We start from the raw sequence: 24,786 nt of genomic DNA on the forward strand, positions 1-24,786 counted from the left end.
ATTCAACTTTGCAATACATTGTTTACCAAAAACCAGCTGCTGCTGAGTTGACTCCAACTCATGGCGACTCCACGGGATCCTTAGGGTTTCCACGGCTGCGATCTTTCTGAAATAGATCACCAGGCCTTTCTTCAGAGGTACCAATGGCTGGGTTTGAACTGCCAATCTTTTGATTAGTAGCTGAGCACTTAACTATCTGCACCACCCAGGGACTATAGAGTTTAATAAGGCCTATTAAGTCATACAATATTTTATACTAAACTCCACATTTTTCTTCTCTCTTCTTTTCTCCATTATAGTTTTCTGCCTTTTCTTCTTCTCCCATTCTTTCTCCTCCCATAATCCGATTCTCTTTTAACCAGCCAACTCCCTCGTCCCTCTGTTTCTCACTCAGTACCTTAAACTCTCCATCTACTCTGAGTAAGTTCACACTGATGACCTCACCTCTCTTTGTGTGGTAGGCAGAACTCTAGAACGACCCCCAATTACCCTTCTCTTCTATAATCCCCTCCCTTGAGTGGGCAGACCCTGCAAAAATGATGGGATATCATTCCCATGACTAGGTTATCAAGCAGCTGACTTTGAGTTAATCAACAGGCAGATTTTCTGGATGGGCCTAACCGATTCTGGTGAGCCCTTAAAAGCCTTTCCTGAAGAATGATTTAACACTAGAGATATTTTTTGCTGCTGTCTGAAGATGGAGGGGGCCATGTATCCAAGAATGCAGGAAGCCTCAGGAGCTGAGAGCAGACAGGGGTTGACAGCAAGGAAACGGATGCCTCAGATCTAAAATCTCAGAGTCTAAATGAGCTTGGAAGCAGATTCATCTCCACAGCCTACAGAAAAGAATGCAGCCTGGCCGACGCCTTGATTTCAGCCTTGTAAGACCTGGAGCACAGAACCCTGCCAGGCAGTGTCTGGACCTCTAAGCTACAGAGTTGTGAGTTAATGAGTGGATACTGTTTTAAGCTGCTAAGACTGTGGTAAAATATTACACATTACTAGAGAACTAACATACCCTCCATTGCAAGCAAAGCTGCTTAGATTGAAGGTATCTCCTTTTCCTCCATTTTCAGCAGCAATTACAATAATCCCAATAACTTTTCATTTATTTTGTTAGTCAAAATACACTAACTCTATGCCACATTGTTAAAACATAATTTAAGAATATTGCTCTAAAAAGTATCTTGAATTATAAGAGGTCTAAAAGTGAAGGATCATATATTAGTTTGAATATTATTAATGTTAAAGAACAACCTGTTTTATACTTAAACTAATAATTTTGAAAAGTTTATTTGTCATTCTAAAAGCAGCTTTAAAATCCTCTAAAACTTAAAAACTTGGCTATTTCAGCAGTCAGTCTGGTAAGTATTATTTTATATTGTCTACCTTACAATTGCAGCCCTGGTGGCAAAGTGGTTAAAAGCTTGGCTACTAACCAAAAGGTTGTAAATTCGAATCCACCAGCCATTCCTTGGAAACCTATGTGGCAGTTCTACTCTGTCCTACCAGGTCGCTATGAGTCGCACTTAACTTGGGTAACTTACAGATATTATTTCCTCTTCACATTACAGTGATGATATGAGGGATATCGTCATATCAGTACATTACGTTTTACAAGCCATAAGATTTCTATATTAAGCAAATAATATAATGCCATCCTTCTCAGTGCTTAAGCTATTCCTCAGCAGTATGTAACCTATACAGAAATGCATTCCCTCCTTCTGGATGCGAACGTTTGATACTGTGGCTACCTATGATAACATGCATGAAATCATCAACAACTCTTCAACACAAAAAGAGGAAAGAAGATCATGATTGGTTAAGTTGAGGGTCAGCCAAAACTAGGGAAATGCTCAATGGGATGGGCTGACTCAACAGCTACAATGGGCTCGAACGTACCAATGACCATAAAGACGGCACGGGATGGGCAACATACCGTTTTCGTATTTGTAAGGTGGCCGTGTTTCGAAACCGACTGGATGGCAACTAACAATAACAGAGCTCCTAAAAACACATATGGATTTATTAAGCTCATTTCTCCCTGATACTGACAAGTTTTCTAAGAACACGATGGGGGTTCACATAAGCTGTTCGCAAAGATTCCTTTTAAAAATGAGGTATTTACTTACTCTAATTTTTCTCCCAATAATCTACATATTTCAGAGGTGTTTATAGTAATACATTATGTCAAAATTCCTTCTCATTTGGCAATTAACTTTTTTTAATGAATTAATTTTTTCAATCAGATCTGTTAAAATTTAACATTTGCCCCTTTTTTCTCAAAACAAGTGCCTTATATCCAAGGCACACTTCACAAACATAGCAGTGTTTATTCTTTCATATACAGTCTAGGTAACTACATAGCTATTGAAAGTTCTGAATTCTATTTTTATGCCGTTAGTCAGAAAAAGCTCGTGGTTAAACTGTATATACTTAAGTTGCGTTTACATTTTTTTCTTTATAATTCACTATTCCATTAGACTATAATTAAAACATAAATTAAAGGCTGAAAATCCAGGCCTTATTTGTGGCAAAAGAATTGTAAATTTTCTTTTAAGTTAAATTACTGCTCCCAAAAAACTCAACACAAAATGTAGTGAGGTTTGCCACAAACACATGATTTGCAGATGACTGTCAAAGTTTTATGTAAATCTCAGACAACTCGATCTATAATCAAAAAGAAAAACCAAAAAAACAAAAAACAAAGCAACAAACATTAAGCTCTACCAAATTAAGACTCTACACTTACAGTTTTGTTGTTTTAAAAGTTATTTTTCCACACATATAACTTTACTAGTATATTCAGGGATGAGATAAATATATATTTCGTGACTATTTTATTGTATGCTTGCTTTCATCCAACGGAGACTATATGCAAAAACAATACTAACTAAATAAAAGAAATGTTGGTGATCAAGTCACTAAAATATTGACACCATGTTCCTGTGACGTATGGTGAACAAAAATAAATCTTGTTCATCTTAGATGATAAGTTTCAGCATGATAAACTGAAATATATATACATAAAATTGTATTACCCTGCCCAATCCCTATTAAGGCAGAACTATTATAAAATGAACCAAAAATAGAAAAGAAAAAGACAATAAGGGAGCTAGATAACACAAATATTAATATTGAGTATGTGTGTACGGATAAAATTCAGATTTATAGAATCATTGTATAGGCTTATCTATTCAATACGTGTAGTAGTAACATCAAAATAACGTCACGATATTTGCCATGCATTACATAGTCTTGTTCCTTTAAAGTTTATTTAATATGAATGAAAGACAGCAGGAGGAAGAGAACCACAAAAAGCAATACAAATTATGAGTTTTGAATATGTTGTATTATTAACAAACATAATACTAAAAAGGATGTGTCTGTAGAACATATAACTCAAAAAGAAAGATAAATCATCCAAGTCCTTCTTTATGCTGATGCTTTACGCTGAATTTAGGAGAAAGGCCTGTCAATCAGAGCCAGGGCAAAAGCAGTAGGTCTCCCATCTCGGACTAATCTGGGAGTTGTGAAGAACGCTGGTTCCCTGCTCCTGTAAGTACAACTGCTTCTACAAAAATGGCACCCCTAGGCTGGCAGACTTCAAAGAGGGCCTGTGGGATTTTTGTGATATGTTTACTTCCAAATATATGTTATTTTCAATATGTGTAAAAATATGTTTCTGTATCAGTTGTATCCATTTCCTCTCCTTACTTAATATAGGTTTTCACTAGTCTTAATTGTCTCTTGTTCACTGTTTTTTTTTTTCTGTGCTAAACCCTCTTTTTACTGATCTTGCTAGCTTGTTTATGTAGCTATTTCTGCTTTCATTCTCACTATTAACATATTTCACTTTTAACAATAAAATATTCTCTCTCATTTCATCAGCTCCATGAGATAGTAGTACATTTGATTCTCAGAAAATCCAACTTAATCTCATCCAATCTTACACGATTCTGTAAAGAGATACTGAATTCCACAGCTCAAGCAAGTATCTCTCCATCACACACTAAAAAGATGTATCGTATTTATATACTTAATATTTTAAATTCTGATTACTAATAAAAAAGTACAGTAGTATATTGGACAGAAAACCTGGGTTCTAGTTTTTGTTTTACCATTGACTCAATCTATCATTTTCCATATCTTTAAAACAATGAGCAAAATAAAACAAAGAACAAAACTAGCATTGTCTACCTCAGACTTTTTCTGAATGACAGGAATAAATATTTCCTAAGGAAAAATAAAAGAAGGGACTGCTAGACTAAGTAAACCACAAAAGCAATTATAACTATTCAAGATATGCTCAAATGAAGCCCTTGAACTTATTCTAGAAGACAGAGGATAATCATTTTATTCCTTAAGACAATGAATGTTCACCAATCACATACTGAGAACCTATTATGTTTCAGGAACTGTTCTAGGTTTTGGGGACTTCAGAAACAAAACAAAGCCCTGTCCTCTTAATGCAGCAACTTCTAAGACTGTAAACTGGTTTAATTTCTAGACTAGCATTCAGCCATCACAGCCCATCTTGGATGTTAGAACAGGATCCTCGAGTCCCTGCTGCGCATTCCTTAAGGCATGAAGACTTTAAATGTAATATACCGTCTGATCCTTTTCTTTTCTACGACAGTATGAATTTCTAGAAGACAAAAGTATTTTTATTGAATTCCATAACAACTGTCTAGCTCTGTAACTGGTACACAGCGGCACCTAAAAAATATTGATTGCTTAAAGAAACTTGATAGCCCAGAACACAGCAGAAAGCAACTGTACATATATTCAAACTTTATCTTTCATTCTTACGTTTGCAGAAAGTCTATATGATAAGAATAGAAAGATTTTACAATTGTTATACCCCCTGCCCAATTAAGCGTAAACACAGACAAAAACAAACCAGTTGCTACAGAGTCGGTTCCAACTCATGGAGACTCCCATCTGTGGAGAGCAGAGCTGCTCCACAGGGTTTTCAAGGCTGTGACCTTCCAGAATTAGATCACCAGGCTTGTCTTCCAAGGGGCCTCTGGGTAGATTCAATCCCCCGTCTTTTCTGTTAGCAGTTGGGCCCTTAAAGTTTTGTGCCACCCAGGAACTACACCCTCGTAAATTAAAGTCCTCCCTTAATTCATAATTGCCCTTACTCAAAGGTCATCTATTATAACCTACATATATGTATTTTAGCTGAAGGTGATAATTCACTGCCATCAAGTAGATTCTGACTCATAGTGACCCTACGGGACAGAGTAGAGTTGCCCCACACGGTTTCCAGGGCTTTACAGAAGCAGACCGCCACATCTGTCTCCTGCTTTGACTATTGCGCTTTCGGGGCTCCACTGAAGGAGACAGGTCTCATTTGTACTCATTACTGAGATTTTCCATTTTCTTCATATGCTTACTTTTCTTCACCAAAAAAAAAGTCCTATAATTTCACCACACTCTGCAAACGCCACAATTATAGTCATTATTTTATCTATAAACTCTGAAATATGAATCTATTGCTGACAAACTCTGTTATTTTAGGCAAGTCACTTGATATCTGAGTTTATTTTTTATAAACTGTAGATAAGCACAGGCTGTTTTAAAGTTCAAATAAAATGATATTTGTATGAAGCAGCCACTTTGATAATTACAAACCAGTATGCAAGTGAAGGAGAAACACTGTCCATCACACACCATCTAATTCAAACAGAAATGAGGTGACTAACAGGTATCAGGGTTTCTTGATGTCAGGGAAGAGGAGATTTGCATGTAAGATATCATGGAAGATTGAGTATATGTATAAAACTTGTAATTTCATAGAAATGAAATTGATTAAGCAAGAATCAGTGATTTTTAGGCAGTAATTTCAAATTTCCGATTGCCTTCTACAGGTTGATTAAAGCCAGGAGGAATAACACTGCAGAAATTTTCACCATTTCCTTGACCAGATACTACCTTTAAAAAATGGTCTGAAATTCTTCTGAACCTAATAAGAAGTACAAGAATCCGGCCTTTAACTTTTTCTCTGTGCACAATGGTAAGTAATGGGGGCTTGTATTCAGAAAGTGCCTAGCAAGGCTTCCATATGCAATGAGGGAAAGTTAGTAGAGTGAGCCTATCCCAGCATCCCCTGGCACCACTGTGAAACAGCAATTCAGTAAAGGTGGGCTGACTTCATTCAGAAGTACGCTTGGAAAATCAGTATCAGTCTATCTCCTCTGCCCTGTGGATTGCCCTAATGTGGGCCAATCAGAGTAAATCCCAGGGCTTTTGTTCAACAGCAAGGGGTGAGAAGATCTCACTGTTTTGGGATAGCAGTGGGCATTTTGCTATCCTGATGGAAGGCAGTCTGATAAAAAGTCAATGCAGGGAAGTGGGCAGATACATGGTAATCCAAAAACTGGAGCTAAAGCCCAGATCAAACTACACAATAAACTCACCCTATCTCTGGGCTCCTCAGTTACATGAATAAATAAATCACTTTCACTATTTCAGCCAATAAGAGTTAGGGTTTTTTATATTTGCAACCAAAATCACTGTAGATCTAGTGAACATATGTTTGAGTTTGCTTAGTGTAGCCACTCATAAGATGTGTTACCCTGGTGTAATTTTTATTAGTACCCCTCTTTGCTATTCAAATATTCTACTTTGTATCATAAAGCATACAGCAAGTAAGATCTATGTATCATAAAGCATATAACAAGCAAGATCTGTAAAATTCTTCTGGTACGGAGTGAGACATGCAATATAGAAAAGGCAAAGATCTGAAAATACGGTAATTCAACCTTAAGGTAATGGTAAAAAGAGCCAATTTTGGTTTCAAGCAATGGGATGTGACTTTTAAAAATGGAAGCTCAATTACACAAGACAAACTGGCAACAACCTTACCTACTGTGCCACAGGATACACAGGAAGTATGGTGTCAGGTGTGGTCGAGTACGTTCAGACTCATAGTGACCCCATATAAAACTGAATGCAACACTGCCCGGTCCTGGGCCACCCTAATCGTTGCTATGATAACCAAATACAGAGTCTCCTTAAAGCCTTCACTGCACACCAATCAGTTATTAATTGCATACACACACAATTACACACACCACAATAGTGAATATATTTAGGCAATGTTAATTTGCACATTACATCAGACACCACAAAGAGGTCAAAACCAGAATGTAAAAGGGAACTACATTAGGATTCGTTCCCATTAAAAGGACCATTGAAAGATTCACTATGGATTTTTTTGAAACAGTTTATCAATTTCCTTATTGAATTAAAGCTATTATTCAATGTGGAAAGTTTACATAAAATGCAGGAGCGCTGAAATATCTGAAGCAGCAAAATATATTTATATTAAATAATACTGCTATGGGAAAAACCAGCTGTGAATAAGGAAAAATTCATATTATACCCTTTTTAAAAAACTAACAGACAAGTTACTTAAAGAGAAAATGTTTTCAAAGAACAACTTTGTCTGTTTTGGAGAGACTAAATTTCCCTCAGTTTTTGCTCTGTACTAGTTAGGTAACTAACAACACTCAGATTGAAGGTTACCAGGAATTTCCCATAGGAAAAGCAGCATGATGTCTAAATAAAGTACTGAATTTTGTGTAAAGATGCTTAAAATTTATCATTGAAAATAAAAATGAAAACATCATCAACACAAACTTGCAATTAAAAAAAATACAAATAAGACAATTAGGTTAAGCTTTAATGAGTATTTAAAATGTTTAAAATACTCTTTTACATTAATCTCTGGCGTAGGCAAAAAAAGAATCCGGGGTGGAGCCAAGATGGCAGAATAGACAGACGCGTCCAGTGAGCCCTCTTTACAACAGAGACCAGAAAAAACAAGTGAAACGAGTACATTTGTGACAAGCTGGAAGCCCTGACCTTCAAAGGCAAGCTTCGAAAATGAACTGAAGGACGGGGGAGGGAGAGACGGTTCAGAAGCGGAGAGGAGTTACCAGATCTGAATCATGGGGAGCCTTCAGGAACCATTCTCCTGGAGCGGCAGTGGCAGTGGAATGGTACCAGCATTTGGCCACGGTTTCCTCAGGGAGAAGCAGCCAGCCACACAGCCTACTCACACCTCTGGAAAAAGAGAAGAATGGCGCTCTCGGAAAAAGCTAAGCACTTCCATATATTTTACTGCACCCCCCCCCCCACTCCCAAGCTGGATTCAGCAGCTGAATTCCCTGGGCCCAAGACAGGCACTGTTGAGCACCTAGAGCCATCCTCCCGGCCTTGGGGAAGGAAAAAATTTACAATTGGGGGTAAAGATAATTTGCTAGCTCCACTAACCGGGGGAGCTCAGGACAGAAGTGGCTCCTGTCCAGGCATAAACCGTCCACAGACGTTGAGCACCTTTCACTTCTGCATGGACCTGTGTGGGACTATTTCAGGAGAATAAGCCCTTGTGGCAGACTCCAACCATTTCAGCAGTACGGTGGAGTGGTGGGTGTTTGATGTTTGACGTTGCCTTGCCTATTAAACAAGGTCCTCACCTACCCATATCAGGGACCTAAGGACTGGTAGCTCCACTCAGGTCACCCAGCCACCCATGACAGAGGTCCAAAGATAACTGGTACCTCCCAGTCCTTACAACCAAAAGCTTTGGGTGCCCATGGTCCATCTGCAGAACCCACCCACCTGCATGCTCTAGGAAACAGGGACGAACTTTCCTCAGAAACACCCGGGGGTCGGTTCTCAGCCCACTGCCTTGTTCAGAGCAAGACACACTGCTGCAATCAGATACCAGTATATACGCCAATCACCCTGCCCCTATAAGTCTCTAGGAAACAGCCTGTACCACACACTTGATATCAGCTACCTGGAAACCTGAGCTGAAATTATACAAGAAAACTGAATGGACTCCTAGACTGATATACCTGATAACAGCTCTAGCCATCAGGGGACAGGAGGTCAGAGCTCCAAAGGCAAAAGTAATCAAGCTAGCTCACTCAAGCACCCTAAAGCAAGAAGCTATGAAACAGTAAGCAAGCGTAAACTAATACAATAACTATTAGATGGCTTGGAGACAACAGTCAATATCAAGTCATATAAAGAAATGGGCTATGACCACCTAAACAAGCTCTCAAAACAAAGAACCAAGAGATCTTCTAGATGAAAGTGCCTTCCTAGAATTACTAGAGGCAAAATACTAAAGATTAATATACAGAAACCTTCAAGACATCAAGAAGGAAATGAGGCAATATATGGAACAAGCCAAGGAACACACAGATGAAGCAACTGAAGAAATTAAAAAGATTATTCAGGAACATAATGAAAAATTTAATAAGCTTGAAAAATCCTCATAAACAGCAGTCAGAAATTCAGAAGATTAACAATAAAATTATAGAAGTAGACAACTCAGCAGAAAGTCAGAGGAGCAGAATTGAGCAAGTGGAAGGCAGAATTTCTGAACCTGAAGATAAAGCACGTGGCACTAATATATCTGAAGAAAAATCAGATAAAAGAATTTTAAAAAATGAAGAAATCTTAAGAATCATGTCGGACTTTATCAAGAGAAATAACCTACGAGTGATTGGAGTACCAGAACAGGGAGGGATAACAGAAAATACAGAGAGAATTGTTGAGGATTTGCTGGCAGAAAACTTCCCCCATATCATGAAAGACGAGAAGATATCTATCTAAGATGCTCATCAAACTCCACATGAGGTAGATATTAAAAGAAAGTCACCAAGACGTATTATAATCAAACTTGCCAAAACCAAAGATAAAGAGAGAATTTTAAGTGCAACGAGGGATAAATGAAAAGTCACCTAAAAAGGAGAGCCAATAAGAATAAGCTCGGACTATTTGGCAGAAACCGTGCAGGCAAGAAGTCAATGGGATGAAATATTTTAAAATTTGAAAGAAAAAAATTGCCTGCCAAGAATCATATATCCAGCAAAACTGTCTCTTAAATATGAAGGTAAAATTAAGACATTTCCAGAAAAGCGCAAGTTTAGGGTATTCTTAAGAACCAAACCAAAACTACCAGAAATACTAAAGGGAGTTCTTTGGTTAGAAAATCAATAGTATCAGGTATCAACCCAAGACTAGAACACCGGGCAGAGCAACCAGAAGTCAACCCAGACAGGGAAAAAAAAAAAAAAAGCAAGAATATATATAAAAAAAAAAAAAAACCTTAAAACAGGGTAACAGCAATGTTACTATTGAAAAGAAGACAACATTGGAATAATAAAGGGGGACTAAGAAATGTAACCATACACCTTCCATATGAAGAGGAAGATACGGCGATACAAAGAAATAAAAGTTAGGTTTAAATTTAGAAAAATAGGGGTAAATAATGAGGTACCACAAAGGAGAAAAACTATCCTACTCATTAAAATAAAATACAAGAAAAAAATAGAGACTGAGCAGAAACAAAATCAACAACAGCAAATATGAGGAAAGAACAATATATAAAGATAATCTACTCAGCACATAAAATTACGTGGGAAAAAGAAACTGTCAACAACACACAAAAAAAGATGTCAAAATGATAGCACTAAATTCATAAAAAAATAAAATAAAATTCATACCTATCTATAAATACCCCAAATGTAACTGGATTAAATGTACCGATAGAAAGCGGCAGAATGGATTAAAAAACAAGATCCGTCTATATAATGCCTACAAGAGACATATCTTAGACTTAGAGACACAAACAAACTAAAACTCAAAGGATGGAAAAAATATTCCAAGCAAACAACAATCAAAAAAGAGCAGGAGTGGCAATATTCATTTCTGACAAAATAGACTTTAAATAAAATCCATGAGAAAGGATAAGGACACTATATAATGATTAAAGGGATAATATGCCAAGAAGATATAACCGTATTAAATATTTATGCACCCAATGACAGGCTGCAATATACATAAAACAAATTATCACCATGGAAAAGTGATATAGACAGCTCCACAATAATAGTAGGAGATTTCAACACACCACTTTCGGTGAAGGACAGGACATCTACAAAGAAGCTCAATAAAGACACGGAAGATCTAAATGACACAATCAACCAACTTAACCTCATAGACATATACAGAACACTCCACCCAACAGCAACCAAGTATATTTTCTTCTCTAGTGCACATGGAACATTCTCTAGAATAGACCACATGTTAGGTCATAAAGCAAGCCTTAGCAGAATCCAAAACACTGAAATAGTACAAAGTATCTTCTCTGACCATAAGGCCATAGAAGTGGAAATCAATAATGGGAAAAGAAATCAAAACACTTGGAAACTGAACAATACCCTGCTCAAAAAAGACTGGATTATAGAAGACATTAAGGAAGGAATAAAGAAATTCATAGAATCCAATGAGAATGAAAACACTTCCTATCAGAACCTTTGGGACACAACAAAAGCAGTGCTCAGAGGCCAATTTATATCAATAAATGTATACATACAAAATGAAGAAAGGGCCAAAATTGAAGAATTACCCCTACAACTTGAACAAATAGAAAGAGAGCAACAAAAGAAACCCACCGGCACCAGAAGAAAACAAATAATAAAAATTAGAGCTGAACTAAATGAAATAGAAAACAGAAAAACAATTGAAAGAATTAACAAGACCAAAAGCTGATTTTTTGAAAAAAATCAACAAAATTGATAAATCACTGGCCAAACTGACGAAAGAAAAACAGGAGAGGAAGCAAATAACCCGAATAAGAAATGAGATGGACGATATTACAACAGACCCAACTGAAATTAAAAGAATCATATCAGATTACTATGAAAAATTGCACCCTAACAAATTTGAAAACCTAGAAGAAATGGATGAATTCCTAGAAACACACTGCCTACCTAAACTAACACAAACAGAAGTAGAACAACTAAATAGACCCATAACAAAAGAAGAGATTGAAAAGATAATCAAAAAACTTCCAACAAAAAAAAGCCCTGGTCCGGACAGCTTCACTGCAGAGTTCTACCAAACTTTCAGAGAAGAGTTAACACCCCTACTACTAAAGGTATTTCAGAGCATAGAAAAGGATGGAACACTACCAAACTCATTCTACGAAGCCACCATATCCCTGATACCAAAACCAGGTAAAGACACCACAAGAAATGAAAATGATAGACCTATACCCCTCATGAATGTAGATGCAAAAATCCTCAACAAAATTCTAGCCAATAGAATTCAACAACATATCAAAAAAATAATTCACCATGACCAAGTGGGATTCATACCAGGTATGCAAGGTTGGTTCAATATTAGAAAAACCATTAATGTAATCCACCATATAAATAAAACAAAAGACAAGAATCACATGATTTTATGAATTGATAGAGAAAAGGCATTTGACAAAGTTCAACACCCATTCATGATAAAAACTCTCAGCAAAATAGGAATAGAGGGAAAATTCCTCAACATAATAAAGGGCATTTATACCCAACAGCCAACATCACCCTAAATGGACAGAGACTGAAAGCATTCCCACTAAGATCGGGAACCAGACAAGGATGCCCTTTATCACCACTCTTATTCAACACTGTTGGAGGTGCTAGCCAGAGCAATTAGGCTAGACAAAGATATAAAGGGCATCCAGATTGGCAAAGAAGTAAAAGCATCACTATTTGCAGACGACATGATCTTATACACAGAAAACCCTAAGGAATCCTCCAGAAAACTACTGAATTAATAGAAGAGTTCAGCAGATTATTGGGATACAAGATAAACATACAAAAATCAGTTGGATTCCTCTACACCAACAAAAAGAACATAGAAGAGGAAATCACCAAATCAACACCATTTACAGTAGCCCCCAAGAAGATAAAATACTTACAAATAAATCTCACCAGAGATGTAAAAGACTTATACAAAGAAAACTACAGTACACTTCTGCAAGAAACCAAAAGAGACTTACATAAGTGGAAGAACATAACCTTGCTCATGGACAGGAAGACTTAACATTATAAAAATGTCTATTCTACCAAAAGCAATCTATACATTTAATGTAATTCCGATCCAAATCCCAATGACATTCTTTAATGAGATGGAGAAACAACCTACCAACTTCATATGGAAGGGAAATAGGCCCTGGATAAATAAGGCATTACTGAAAAAGAACAAAGTGGGAGGCCTGACTCTACCTGATTTTAGAAACTGTTATACCACCAAAGTAGTCAAAACAGCCTGGTACTGGTACAGCAACAGATACATATACCGATGGAATAGAATTGAGAATCCAGACATAAATCCATCCACATATGAGCAGTTGATATTTGACAAAGGCCCCAAAACAGTTAAATGGGGGAAAAGACAGTCTTTTTAACAAATGCTGCTGGCATAACTGGATATCCATCTGCAAAAAAATAAAACAAGACCCATACCTCACTCCATGCACAAAAAATGAGCTCAAAATGGATCAAAGACATAAATATAGAATCTAAAAGGATAAAGATTATGGGAAAAAAAATAGAGACAATGTTAGAAGCCCTAATACATGGCAGAAACAGTATACAAAACATTACTAACAATGCAGAAGAAAAACTAGACAACTGGGAGCTCCTAAAAATCAAACACCTATGCTTATCCAAAAACTTCACTAAAAGAGTAAAAAGACTACCTACACACTGGGAAAAAGTTTTTAGCTGTGACATTTCTAATCACCACCTGATTTCCAAAATCTACATGATACTGCAAAAACTCAACTACAAAAAGACAAATAGCCCAATTAAAAAATGTGCAATAGATATTAATAGACACTTCACTTAAAGAAGACATTCAGGCTGCTAACAGACACATGAGGAAATGTCCACAGTCATCAGCCATTAGAGAAATGCAGATCAAAACTATGATGAGATTTCATCTCACTCCAACAAGGCTGGCATTAATCCAAAAAACACAAAATAACAAAATTTGTAGAGGCTGTGGAGAGATTAGAACACTTATAGACTGCTGGTGGGAATGTAAAATGGTACGACCACTTTGGAAATCAATTTGGCACTTCTTTCAAAAGCTAGTAATAGAACTACCATAGGCTCCAGCAATCCCACTCCTCAGAATATATCTTAGAGAAATAAGAACCTTTATATGAACAGATACATGCACACCCATGTTTATTGCAGCACTGTTTACAATAGCTAAAAGATGGAAGCAACCAAGGTGCCCATCAAGGAATGAATGGATAAATGAATTATGGTATATTCACACAATGGAATACTACGCATCGATAAAGAACAGTGAGGAATCTGTGAAACATTTCATAACGTGGAGGAACCCAGAAGGCATTATGCTGAGTGAAATTAGTTGCAAAAGGACAAATATTATATAAGATCACTATTATAAGAAATTGAGAAATAGTTTTAACTGAGAAGAAAACACACTTTTGTGGTTATGAGAGGGGGGAGGCAGAGGTGGGAGAGGAATATTCACTGATTAGATGTTTTTTTTAAGAACTACTTTAGGTGAAGGGAAAGACAATACAATACAGGGGAGGTTAGCACAATGTGACTAAACCAAAAGAAAAAAGTTTCCTAAGTAAACTGAATGCTTCAAAGGCCAGTGCAGCAGGGGCAGGGGTTTGAGGACCATGCTTTCAGGGGACATCTAAGTCAATTGGCATAATAAGATCTATTAAGAAAACATTCTGCATCCCACTTTGAAGACTGTCTGGGGTCTTAAACGCTAGCAACCGGCCATCTAAGATGCATTAATGAGTGTCAGCCCACCTGGATCAAAGGAGAATGAAGAACACCAAGGACACAATGTAATTACAAGCCCAAGAGACAGAAAGGGCCACGTGAACCGGAGACTACATCATCCTGAGACCAGAAGAACTAGATAGTGCCTGGCTACAACTGACGACTGCCCTGACAGGGAACACAACAGAAAACCCCTGAGGGACCAGGAGAGCAGTGGGATGCAGACCCCAAATTCTCATAAAAAGACCAGACTTCATGGTCTGACTAAGACTAGAAAGACCCCAGTGGTCATAGCCCCCAGACCTTCTACTGTCCCAGGACAGGAAACATTCCCAAAGCCAACTCTTCAGACATGGATTGGACTGGACAATGGGTTGGAGAGGGATGCTGGTGAGGAGTGAGCTTCTTGGATCAGGTGGACACTTGAGACTATGTTGGCATCTCCTGCCTGGAGGGGAGAGGAGAGGGTAGAGGGGGTTAGAAGCTGGCGAAATGGACACGAAAAGAGAGAGTGGAAGGAGAGAGAGGGCTGTCTCACTAGGGTGAGAGTAACTGGGAGTATGTAGCAAGGTGTATGTAAGTTTTTGTGTGAGAGACTGACTTGATTTGTAAAGTTTCACTTAAAGCACAATAAAAATTATAAAAATAAAAAACAATATCCCATGAGAACAATAAAATAGACAAACACTTATGTCAGTATTAGTATATTCATCAATCCTTAATACAGAAAAATGAAACTATACTGCTTCCTGGTTATATTTAGCGTTTTTCATTCAAAGGAGATTGCCTATAATATACATGTAATAAGCATAGGAGTTTCATATCAGTGATTTTCAAAGACAGCAAAAATAATAAATTTAGTCCTTTCTATACAACCGTGTTCTCCTATCTTATTTTTAAATATTATTAAGCACTCATCAATAAGTGATAAAGCAATTGCATAAGCAATGCTTGAGATTTACACTTGTAGCAAGAATCTTTGGTTTTGGCAGTTATTCCACAAAATGGTATCAGGAATACATGAAGAGAAATGATGCTGGGACATGGCTCCCCCCTCACAGGCTGTTTAAATAAACTGTGCTCATGAATCTCCTCACCGATCTGTCTTGCTGGAAAACACCACCTCCCCGCTCCACACCCAACCCTTAACAACTCCTATCTATTATAAAGTGATGGAAAAACATCAAAAAAAAAAAAAACACAGTTGTGAGGTGTTTAAAAGAAATGAAAACTATAAATTCATAATAGAACTCCCATAATTTTGGTGGGAAAATAGGTTACTTAAATTTTATTTCTCAAAGCATTGTTTAATAATGATCATGAGAACAATTACAGACATGCCAAGAACACCCAGCATGCCATGCTGTTATCACCTTAGCTTATGTTATTTTATTGCCTGGCTGGTCTACAATAAAAGAGTGAATGAGCAAGTACATGACAATTTTAAACATACTTCAGTCTAGAACTGGTTTGAATATAGCTATTAGATGCATTCTTCAGCAACAGCTATTTTATGACGGTTTGTTAGGTGCCCTTGAGTTGGTTTCGACTCAAAATGACCCAGTGTACAACATACGGAAACTCTGCCTGATCCTGCGCAGTTCTCGCAATAGCTGCCATGTTTGAGCTCACTGTTGCAGCCACTGTGTCTGTCCATCTCACGGAGGGTCTGCCTCTTTTTTGCTGACCTTCTACGTTACCAAGCATGACATCCTTGTCCAGGGAGACTGGTCCCACCTGATAACATGTCTAAAGTAAGTGAGATGTAGTCTCACTGTCCTTGCTTCTAAGGAGCATTCTGGCTGGACTTCTTCCAAGACAGGTTTATGACAACAGCTTTAAAATAAAAGAAGTTCGAAGTGCACGAGTACTAGAAAGAGGAGCTGAAACAGAGGACGGAATAGAGATTCAAGAAGATATTTTAATTCAAAATAGGGCCTGATTTTGACTTTATGAAGTCTTTGGCATTATTCAAAAATATCCACTTCCTTGTCTTGTGATCTCAGTGAAGACTTTGAACTGTCTGTTAGACTGGACATTCTCAGATGCCACAAAGTTTGAGAACCCCTCCTTATCCTGCAGCCAGCAAAGACAGCGGCTGCACACATGACCTCCCAGCAAGTGAACAGACCTGTCTGAACAGAGCATCTCCTTGAAAATTCTTGCCTGTGAAATCTAATTTTGATGTTGAAAACTCTCCACCTATATAAAAAATCTATATTCCCTATAAATTCATCATTTCCTCTTCTTAAAGAAAAGGAACAAAGATACGGACAAGAGGGGTAGTGCAGAAGAAAGAGAACAGGAAAAGCATGCAAATTATACCTAACCACAGCAAATGTAATAATACCAGTTTTCAAGACAAATGACTACCTTGCTCTTATTCTCAGGCTGAGCTACAAGTCTTAAGAAAGACACGTCCAGTATCAACCTTGAGGACAATTATACTTAATATTTTAAAACAGATGAATTAAACTCAGAGATATCTATTGCTGCATGATGATACAAACCATCAAAATATTATAGTCGTTATCAAACTGCAATGTTTGATCACAATATTGCATTCTTGCTAAACACAATTACTAAAGGGAAATAATTTTTGATGGGGAAGCAAAACACCAAAGCTAAAAAAAGAAAATACTTTTACTCATCAATTAACAAGAAATTTCTATTCTGTATTTTCTGCCAAAAGAAAATACCTATGAACAAAGTGTGGGGAAAAAAAATCTAAGAAACACCAGAATAACTGACTACATGTTGAAAAACATACTCTTGCTCTCTCTCTACGCCATAACAACTTGCCTGAAAAATTATACTCAACGTGACAGAGAGTACAGAAACAAGAATAAAGACATCTCAGAAAGCACAATGCTTAGTAGGTTAGTAGGAATGGGAAACAGCATGGGAGCAATGGAGTGACTAGAGAGAAATGTGGAAGGGCGAGGACAAAAAGACGCAGTTAAGAAAGCAAGACCTCCAGTCTACACTTGTTCCTGTTAAAACTGGGATAAAAGCATTGTACCACCTAAAAATCTTTCTGCCTTAAGATGATTCATTATATCAACTTTGATTATATGAGCGTACAATAAAAATAGGAGTATATGATAAGAAAAGCTTAAAAATTTAGAGTATATAAAAATGTATTGCTTGCTTACCTTTTAAATGTTCTTTCTCCTCTTTTCTATGCCAGTCCAGATGCTTGGGTATAGTTCCTCCCTGCCAGTAGATGGAGATAGTAAAATTGAGTCTTTTGGCGACCTCAAATCCTAGTCTAGGTGGTTCAGAATCTTCAAGTTCAGATTTTGGAAGTAAAAAATTTGAATAATTGAAAAGACACATAAAGCTTGTAAAAATGATTAACTGAGTCAATCCAGTGAGCTTTTATTCATGATCATTTTTGCTAATCTTTAAGGGAGAGGGTCTTGGCTGGCATAGAAAAAAATAAAAGAAAGAGCATTATTTTGTAGGGTATATCCCCTTGACTCTTCATTCTTCCCAGATCTTGCTCATTCATTCAGTTAATATCTACTGAGTACCAAAAAACCCCAAACCAAACCAGTTACCATCTATCAACTCCGACTCATGCTAAGCCATGTATGTCAGCGTAGAACTATCCTCTGTAGGGATTTTAATGGCTGATTTTTTGGAAGTAGATTGCCAGGCCTTTCTTCCAGACACCTGCAGGTAAACTTGAATCTTTATCCTTTTGATTAGTACCCAAGCATGTTAACCATTTGCACCACCCAGGGGCTCCATCTATTGAGTTCCTACTCGAAATTCCAGTTACTGGCCAGATACTTTCATATACATTATCTATCTATTCTTTTTAATAATACTGTGAAGTAGTAATTATTATCACCAAACATCCTGTCCCCAAAACTATATTTTTAAAAGCTCCATGGTGAGCTGATTCTTGCTTGTCAAGTTTCTGTAGTTCTGCCATTCAGTAAATGGTTTCTCAGTTTCTCAGTAAATGGCAACATTAGTTTCTTCTTTCTGATTAATAAAAGGACCTTGATGTTGTTGAAAACTCATCTGCTATTGGTAAGAACTGGCTTTGTTTTGTGTTACTTCAGATTAATACAATTTCATTATAAGATTAAAAAAGACTGAAGTCTTCCATCAGCCTCCCCAGAAGAAATTCAAAAAGCTAAGGTGTAGCCATTTTACAGAATCCCTGGGTAGTGCAAATGGTTAACACGTTCAGCTGCTAATTGAAAGACTGGAGGCTGGAACCCACCAAGAGGAGCATTGGAAGAAAGGTCGGCTGACCTGCTTACAAAAGCTCAGCCACTGAAGACTCTGTGGAGCACACTTCTACGCTGACATACATGGGGCCTCCATGAGTTGGAGTCAACAGCAACTGGTTTACTGGTAGCCATTTTACAGAGATTAAATGGATCGTGTGAAATAAAACAGAAGTCAGGAGTAGAGGCACATGGAATTGTTTTTTTTCGTTTGAGGAATTGAACACCTAAGATCAAATTCATATGGATAAGCATTAAAAATTGTGATTTCTGATAAAAGTCTATGAAAATAATAAATTATTTCCCAAAGCTAACAGAAGGACACTCAAGTATCTCCTGATGATGATAAATTAGCAAGCCATAAGAATGTTCAAAATTGAATTGAACTCTGATGAAATTATTAAATAATTGGTTTCATTTTTCTCACTCAGTAAATCCATTGAATTTTTTAATTAAATGGAATATATCCCTCATCCTTATAACAAAGTCTAGGTTTTAATACTCTATGACTTTTGAACCCAAGATAACTTGAGAAAATAGGCCTTACACAAGTAATCAAACAAGTGTTATACCAATTTGTTCAAGAATGGCATGATTAAAATAGAACTAATCTCTTTTATGTAGTCACCTTAATCACTCTGCCCAAAAGAACCTACTGATGTTTACAGACCTCCTTATAGTTCTGATAGGGTCGCTATGAGTTGGAATTGACATGATGGCAATGGGTTTGTTTATTTTTCGGTATGGTTCTTAGGATTTTCAGATTGCAAAATACTTTCTTTTAAGTAAGTTTTTTTCTGACTATCTCAAGAACCTTAAAAACTAAATGTATATGCTGTAATAAAAATTTTATTACTGTGAAAATAGATTTAGCTGTCACAATAAATAGGGTGACCATACAATGTATTTGCCAAAGCAATACATTTTTAAGAATCAAAACGGGTGGTATCATTTGGTCAGAACAACAGCCATAAAACCAGGCTTGTTTTTATGTTCCCAAACACTTGAACATGTGGCTATTCTAATGACAAAGAACAGCGTTATCTTCGATCCAGATTTTTTGAGTCTAAAGCTTATTCTCTTCCACTCCACCTCATGCTCCAGGAAATCATTCAATCTGGACATCTGTGAGATCAATTCTTAAGTGTATGTTTTCCCACTAGCCTCCCACTACCTAGTCCACTGAGCATAACCGTTCTTTCTATTTCTAAACTTGGTACTTTATTTCAAGGTAGACTAAAACAGTAACAACAAAATCAAGAGCAACCCTAATAATGTCTTATATTTAACTGCATGTTAATGGGCTGTTTGTGAGGTATTTCTAGTACTGCAGATGGACCAGGAGACATCATTATCAATTATTACTGATTTGCTGGATTCTGGCTCCCTTCCACTACTTGGTGTAGTAGGACTGACTTTATTTCTACTTCTAATTATAAACATTCTTCCAGAATTTGGAGCTCCATGAAAAAGTGATAAATTAAGCATTAATTTACAGGAGAGGATTTAAAATGTGTTTAATGATTAAAAATAAAACCAAACCCGTTGCCAACAATCCGATTCCGACATATAGCTTAAAAAATAACATGGAAAAAATGAAACAGCACTAAATGGGTACTAAATAAAATGTCAAAACTGCTTATGCTTCAAAACGAATGATTCATATATTTATTTATTTTTTAAAGTAACTGTGTATAATTTTATTAATAAACACTAAAAGGTCAGTAATTTTGCCTGGGTGTTTGCCTTGTTTTTGTTGTTTGTTTCTCTGCTGTTGTATCTCCCAAAGCATAGCAAAGCACCTCACACATAACAGACATTTAAGAAATATTTGTTGACTGGCTGAATTGCCTAAAATAAAAGCCCAAGTTTTATGTGTAAACGTGTTTGCGAAGAAATTTTGGTAGACAGAAAGGATGACATATGGGTTGATTTCTGGCCTATAATTGTTTTCTGGCGGTCACTCACTTAAGAGGCTTGGCCAAGATGCCTCACAAAAAGGCACCAACAACCTATAAGCAAGTCATCAGATCGGTTTGCATGGAATGGTGATACACTGAAATCATGCCTGGAATGACTTCATCTGGATCTTTGAGATCCCTAAGATAAAGCTTGCAACAACTGGAAGATTTTAGCTAAAGAACACCATAATTATGGAAGGGAATTATTTTACAACTTATTAAAAAAAAGAAAAAAAATTTTTTTTTTAAAAATGCTTATCTAAAGAACACCATAATTATGGAAGGGAATTATTTTACAACTTAAGTATTAGTTGTAAAAAATAAAATCCCTATTCTCTTGGTCACACTTGGGATGTCCACATATATCCCAAAGAATGACATATTTGAGAATTTCCTTTTCACAATCCTTTCCTTACCACAATTCCAAGATCAAAACTTTAGTTAGCCTTATGCTTTAATTTTCTGTGCTCGATGTGAAGTATAAATGTAATGCTTAGGACTGATGATAAGTACTATGGTATGACGGCACAGTACAGAAGCACCATTATGCTAAAGAGCATGCCAGTAAGGTGACCTAGACAGAAGGATATAATAATGCAGAAAGTTTTCAGACAAAAACAAACCTTGACATGAATTGCTAAATAACGTCTATAATCCTCTGTTCCTTTATAATGGCTCCAATTATAAAACTACACTTCAGAATTCTCTAGTTTGTTAAACTTCTGAACCAAGTACTTAAAAACAAATACGATTTTCTTGATCCTTTTAAACCAATGCCTTGCGAAAGTTTTGAGAATCCGATGAAACGTTCTGATGGATGCCCCAACCAGAAAATCACATATCTAAATGCATACTCCCAAGTTTTCACACAATAGCATACAATTTTAAAGTATTTATCCAATCCCTAGAAGCCATCTATGAACACTTTTATCTGTGAATTCAAGGTTAAAAACACTTTCTTCAAAAATAACTTCTCCATTTTAAATTAAAAAAATGATGAGTTCTTCACTCCAGGATCAGAAGGGTAAACAGTGCCATTTTGAGAAAATAACATCAACATAAAAGAGTAACCAATTAGAGGAAAGAGGAATTATAAAAAGAAACACACTTCAAAAGACTAACTTGAGTTTTGGAATCAGTTGGTAAATATACTTTATATAGGATGTTTTTATAAAGAAATAATGACAACATTTCACATACAGTCAATGGAGCTGCACAGAAGTATTGAGTACACCATGTGGAAAAATACAACTCCAGTGTCTCATTTAGAACAATCTTAAAATTCTTTACATTCACACAGAAAAAGGTGTATATCATTTTTTTTTAAGAAATTTTAAAGATTTGTGTTATCAAGAAATGTATATATAAAAGGATATAGTAGATAAGTCAATTACACTTCTGTATTTCATCAGGAAGGTTGTATTAACTGTAATAATTTTTAAGTGAGAATGGTAATAGCAGTTGCCACTTTTTGAGGACCTACTGAAGACCAGAAACTGGGTTAAGCACTTAACGTGAGTTACCTTCAAGTAACCCTTTGAGGAGGATTACCACCACAACTCTACCAAGAAAAAACTTCTACCTGGATTAAGACATCACAAAAAGAGAAAACAAAAAAAGCAATAATGAATGTGAGACCCACCAGGGAAGATGCTCCAAACTGCAGAAACAGATGGCTAAGCTGCTTCCTTCTATGGCAACTGTAAGGAGCACCTTCAGGGTGAGTAGAAACAAGAGTTCATGTATTTTAAAATGGACATTGGTTCTCCCAAACCATGTAGGTGAGTCAGGTAGCATAAAATGCAGTAAAACCTGTGAAAGCTGGAACCTGTGTAAGGTGGAAGCCTATCAGAGAAGGAAAACGCAAATATTTCCCACTAATAGAGAGCGACAGGAAAGTGGTAAGCTGCGCCCTGCTGCAGACGGAAGACTTGTGAGACCCAGAAAACAAGGTCGTCCTGTCGAGTTCTGGCTTTCACAGGGTTCACTGGCTATTTTATACAATCCTAATTCTTTGTTGACTGAGTTGATAGTGCTTCATTTTCCAAACGTATCTAAGAAATTTCCTCAATTCACTTTCTTAAAGCAAAAAAAGCTCATTCAACCAGGTTGAAAAGCAGTAACACAAGCATTAGGCACATTATTTTTCAGTTCTTAAACAACTGTTATAACAACATAAGTAAAAGCTTTCACCAGACTTTTTTTTTTTTCATAAAGAATGTTTGCAAAAGATATCAGCACTATATTTTTAAGCTCTATCTACGTTATTGAATATTTCATTGAATAATATTAACAAAAACACTTTTTCTCGACAACTGTAGAGTAAATAGGTCCCATCCCTTAGTCCTTTGGTGAGTTTGGTATATTAACTTTACGGTAAAATAGTACAGTGAGTGTATTTTAGTCTTTCTTGGATTCAGGCTCATACCACGCTTGGGAAGCATCATTATTTCTCCGTTTGTTACTGGAGGGTGTGAGTGGGATGGAGAAGACAGGCAATCACTGGAATGAACTTATTATTTTGTCATTTACCCCCCTCACCATAAAAAGCCTAACAGTGGAGGACACTATAAAAATCCAATTTAATGGGTTTATATTAAGCTGACATTTTCAATAAATCTTGTCATGAATATATTCTAAATAGAATCAGATTTTAGAACCATGCCTGGGTAATGCAGTCAACATACATTCATTGACTGCCTACCGGGTTATGAGCACGCCGTCTGAGCCAGGCTGCTGCGGCTCAGTCCTGGCTCACACTTACAGCTGGCTCACCAGTGACAGCTACTTGAACTACAGACCAATAAGCACTAACAGTAGGTGACCCTTCATACTCTTGATGTTAGTGGTTTTTGAAAGCATATAATAAATCTCTATGTTCACCATCTTTAAGATTTCTTTCTGCTTCAGGAAAGGGTGGTGGTCGGTGGGGCTCCTGTTGGTGGGAGGTGAGCACAGAGGGCTAGGATGTTAACGTCATGGTCAAGTGCACTCATCTGTCACTTCTCTCACACCCTGCTTGGCGCCTTAGGAAAAGCTGCAAGTCATCAAGACGAGTTGTCGAGAACTGAAAAATACTCAACATAACCACACAAGGCTTATATTTTAAGTGGTTTGTTCCTCTTGTGCTCACAGGCATGTGATATCTAATTTTAATATTTTTATATAGTAAACAGTCAGTAAATTTAAAACCATAAACTTCAAATAATATGGACCTGATGGGAGGGCTAAGAATCCACAAACGTGTACAAGAAAAAAAGGTGAAAGTCAGACTCAAGTGAAAATCATTTGACTCAGTTACAAAAGTAATGTCACATAAGGAAACCAAATGAATAAATTTTTGTGACAAAAAGGGCATTATATTATGAATGTCATGTATTTAAAACCTTTAGGGATGGTCATAACTGTCACTAAAAAGAAAGAGAAGCTTTTTGGAACTTGTAATGAATTTTTTTTTTTTTATCTACTGTAATTGTTGAATTGGAAATAAATCTTTCCTAGATCACTTGGAAGTCAAATAAAATTTTGGTGCTGAGAAAATAAATTTTTCTGAGAAACAATCCCTGTGCCAACAATGCTATTTAAGGAGTATCTGTCACCAGCATTAAAATAGCTAGGGCTGGGTGAGCAAGCACATCTGGTGGCGGGTCAGCCTAATGATACTGTTAGGAACAAAAACACCCAAAGGGAAAAATAAAGACATGTAGGAACAACTCTCTCAGGAGAAGCATGCCATTTTATAAGGACGACTAAAAAGGTAAGCAATACACACATTTTCAGACACTGAATTTGTAACTTTCCTATCAGTGAGCCACCAACAGGAAAATACAACAGCTACTGACTGATCTTTCAATGGCTTAATTTCACTGTGTATCTGGCATCACTGTCTACTTTCTTCCCTACCTTAGGTACCTACCGTAGATTCTATAGAAT

At 36.8% G+C, this 24,786-nt stretch overlaps 1 protein-coding gene across 2 annotated transcripts in view; it reads right to left on the bottom strand.

The window, feature by feature from the left end:
- The window catches only part of PDGFC (platelet derived growth factor C), a 272,436-nt gene that overhangs the window by 133,048 nt on the left and 114,602 nt on the right, over positions 1-24,786 (bottom strand). Inside the window, exon 2 of one of the 2 annotated variants that reach the window (XM_064267639.1) lies at positions 17,801-17,861. The exons of the other annotated variant lie outside the window; for it this stretch is intronic. The gene's annotated coding sequence lies outside the window, so the exon portion shown is untranslated. The remainder of the gene's footprint in view (positions 1-17,800; positions 17,862-24,786) is intronic. 2 annotated transcript variants of the gene reach the window in all.

The sequence above is a fragment of the Loxodonta africana genome, chromosome 13 (genome assembly GCF_030014295.1).
Source record: "Loxodonta africana isolate mLoxAfr1 chromosome 13, mLoxAfr1.hap2, whole genome shotgun sequence".
In the NCBI taxonomy this organism is placed as follows: Eukaryota; Metazoa; Chordata; class Mammalia; order Proboscidea; family Elephantidae; genus Loxodonta; species Loxodonta africana.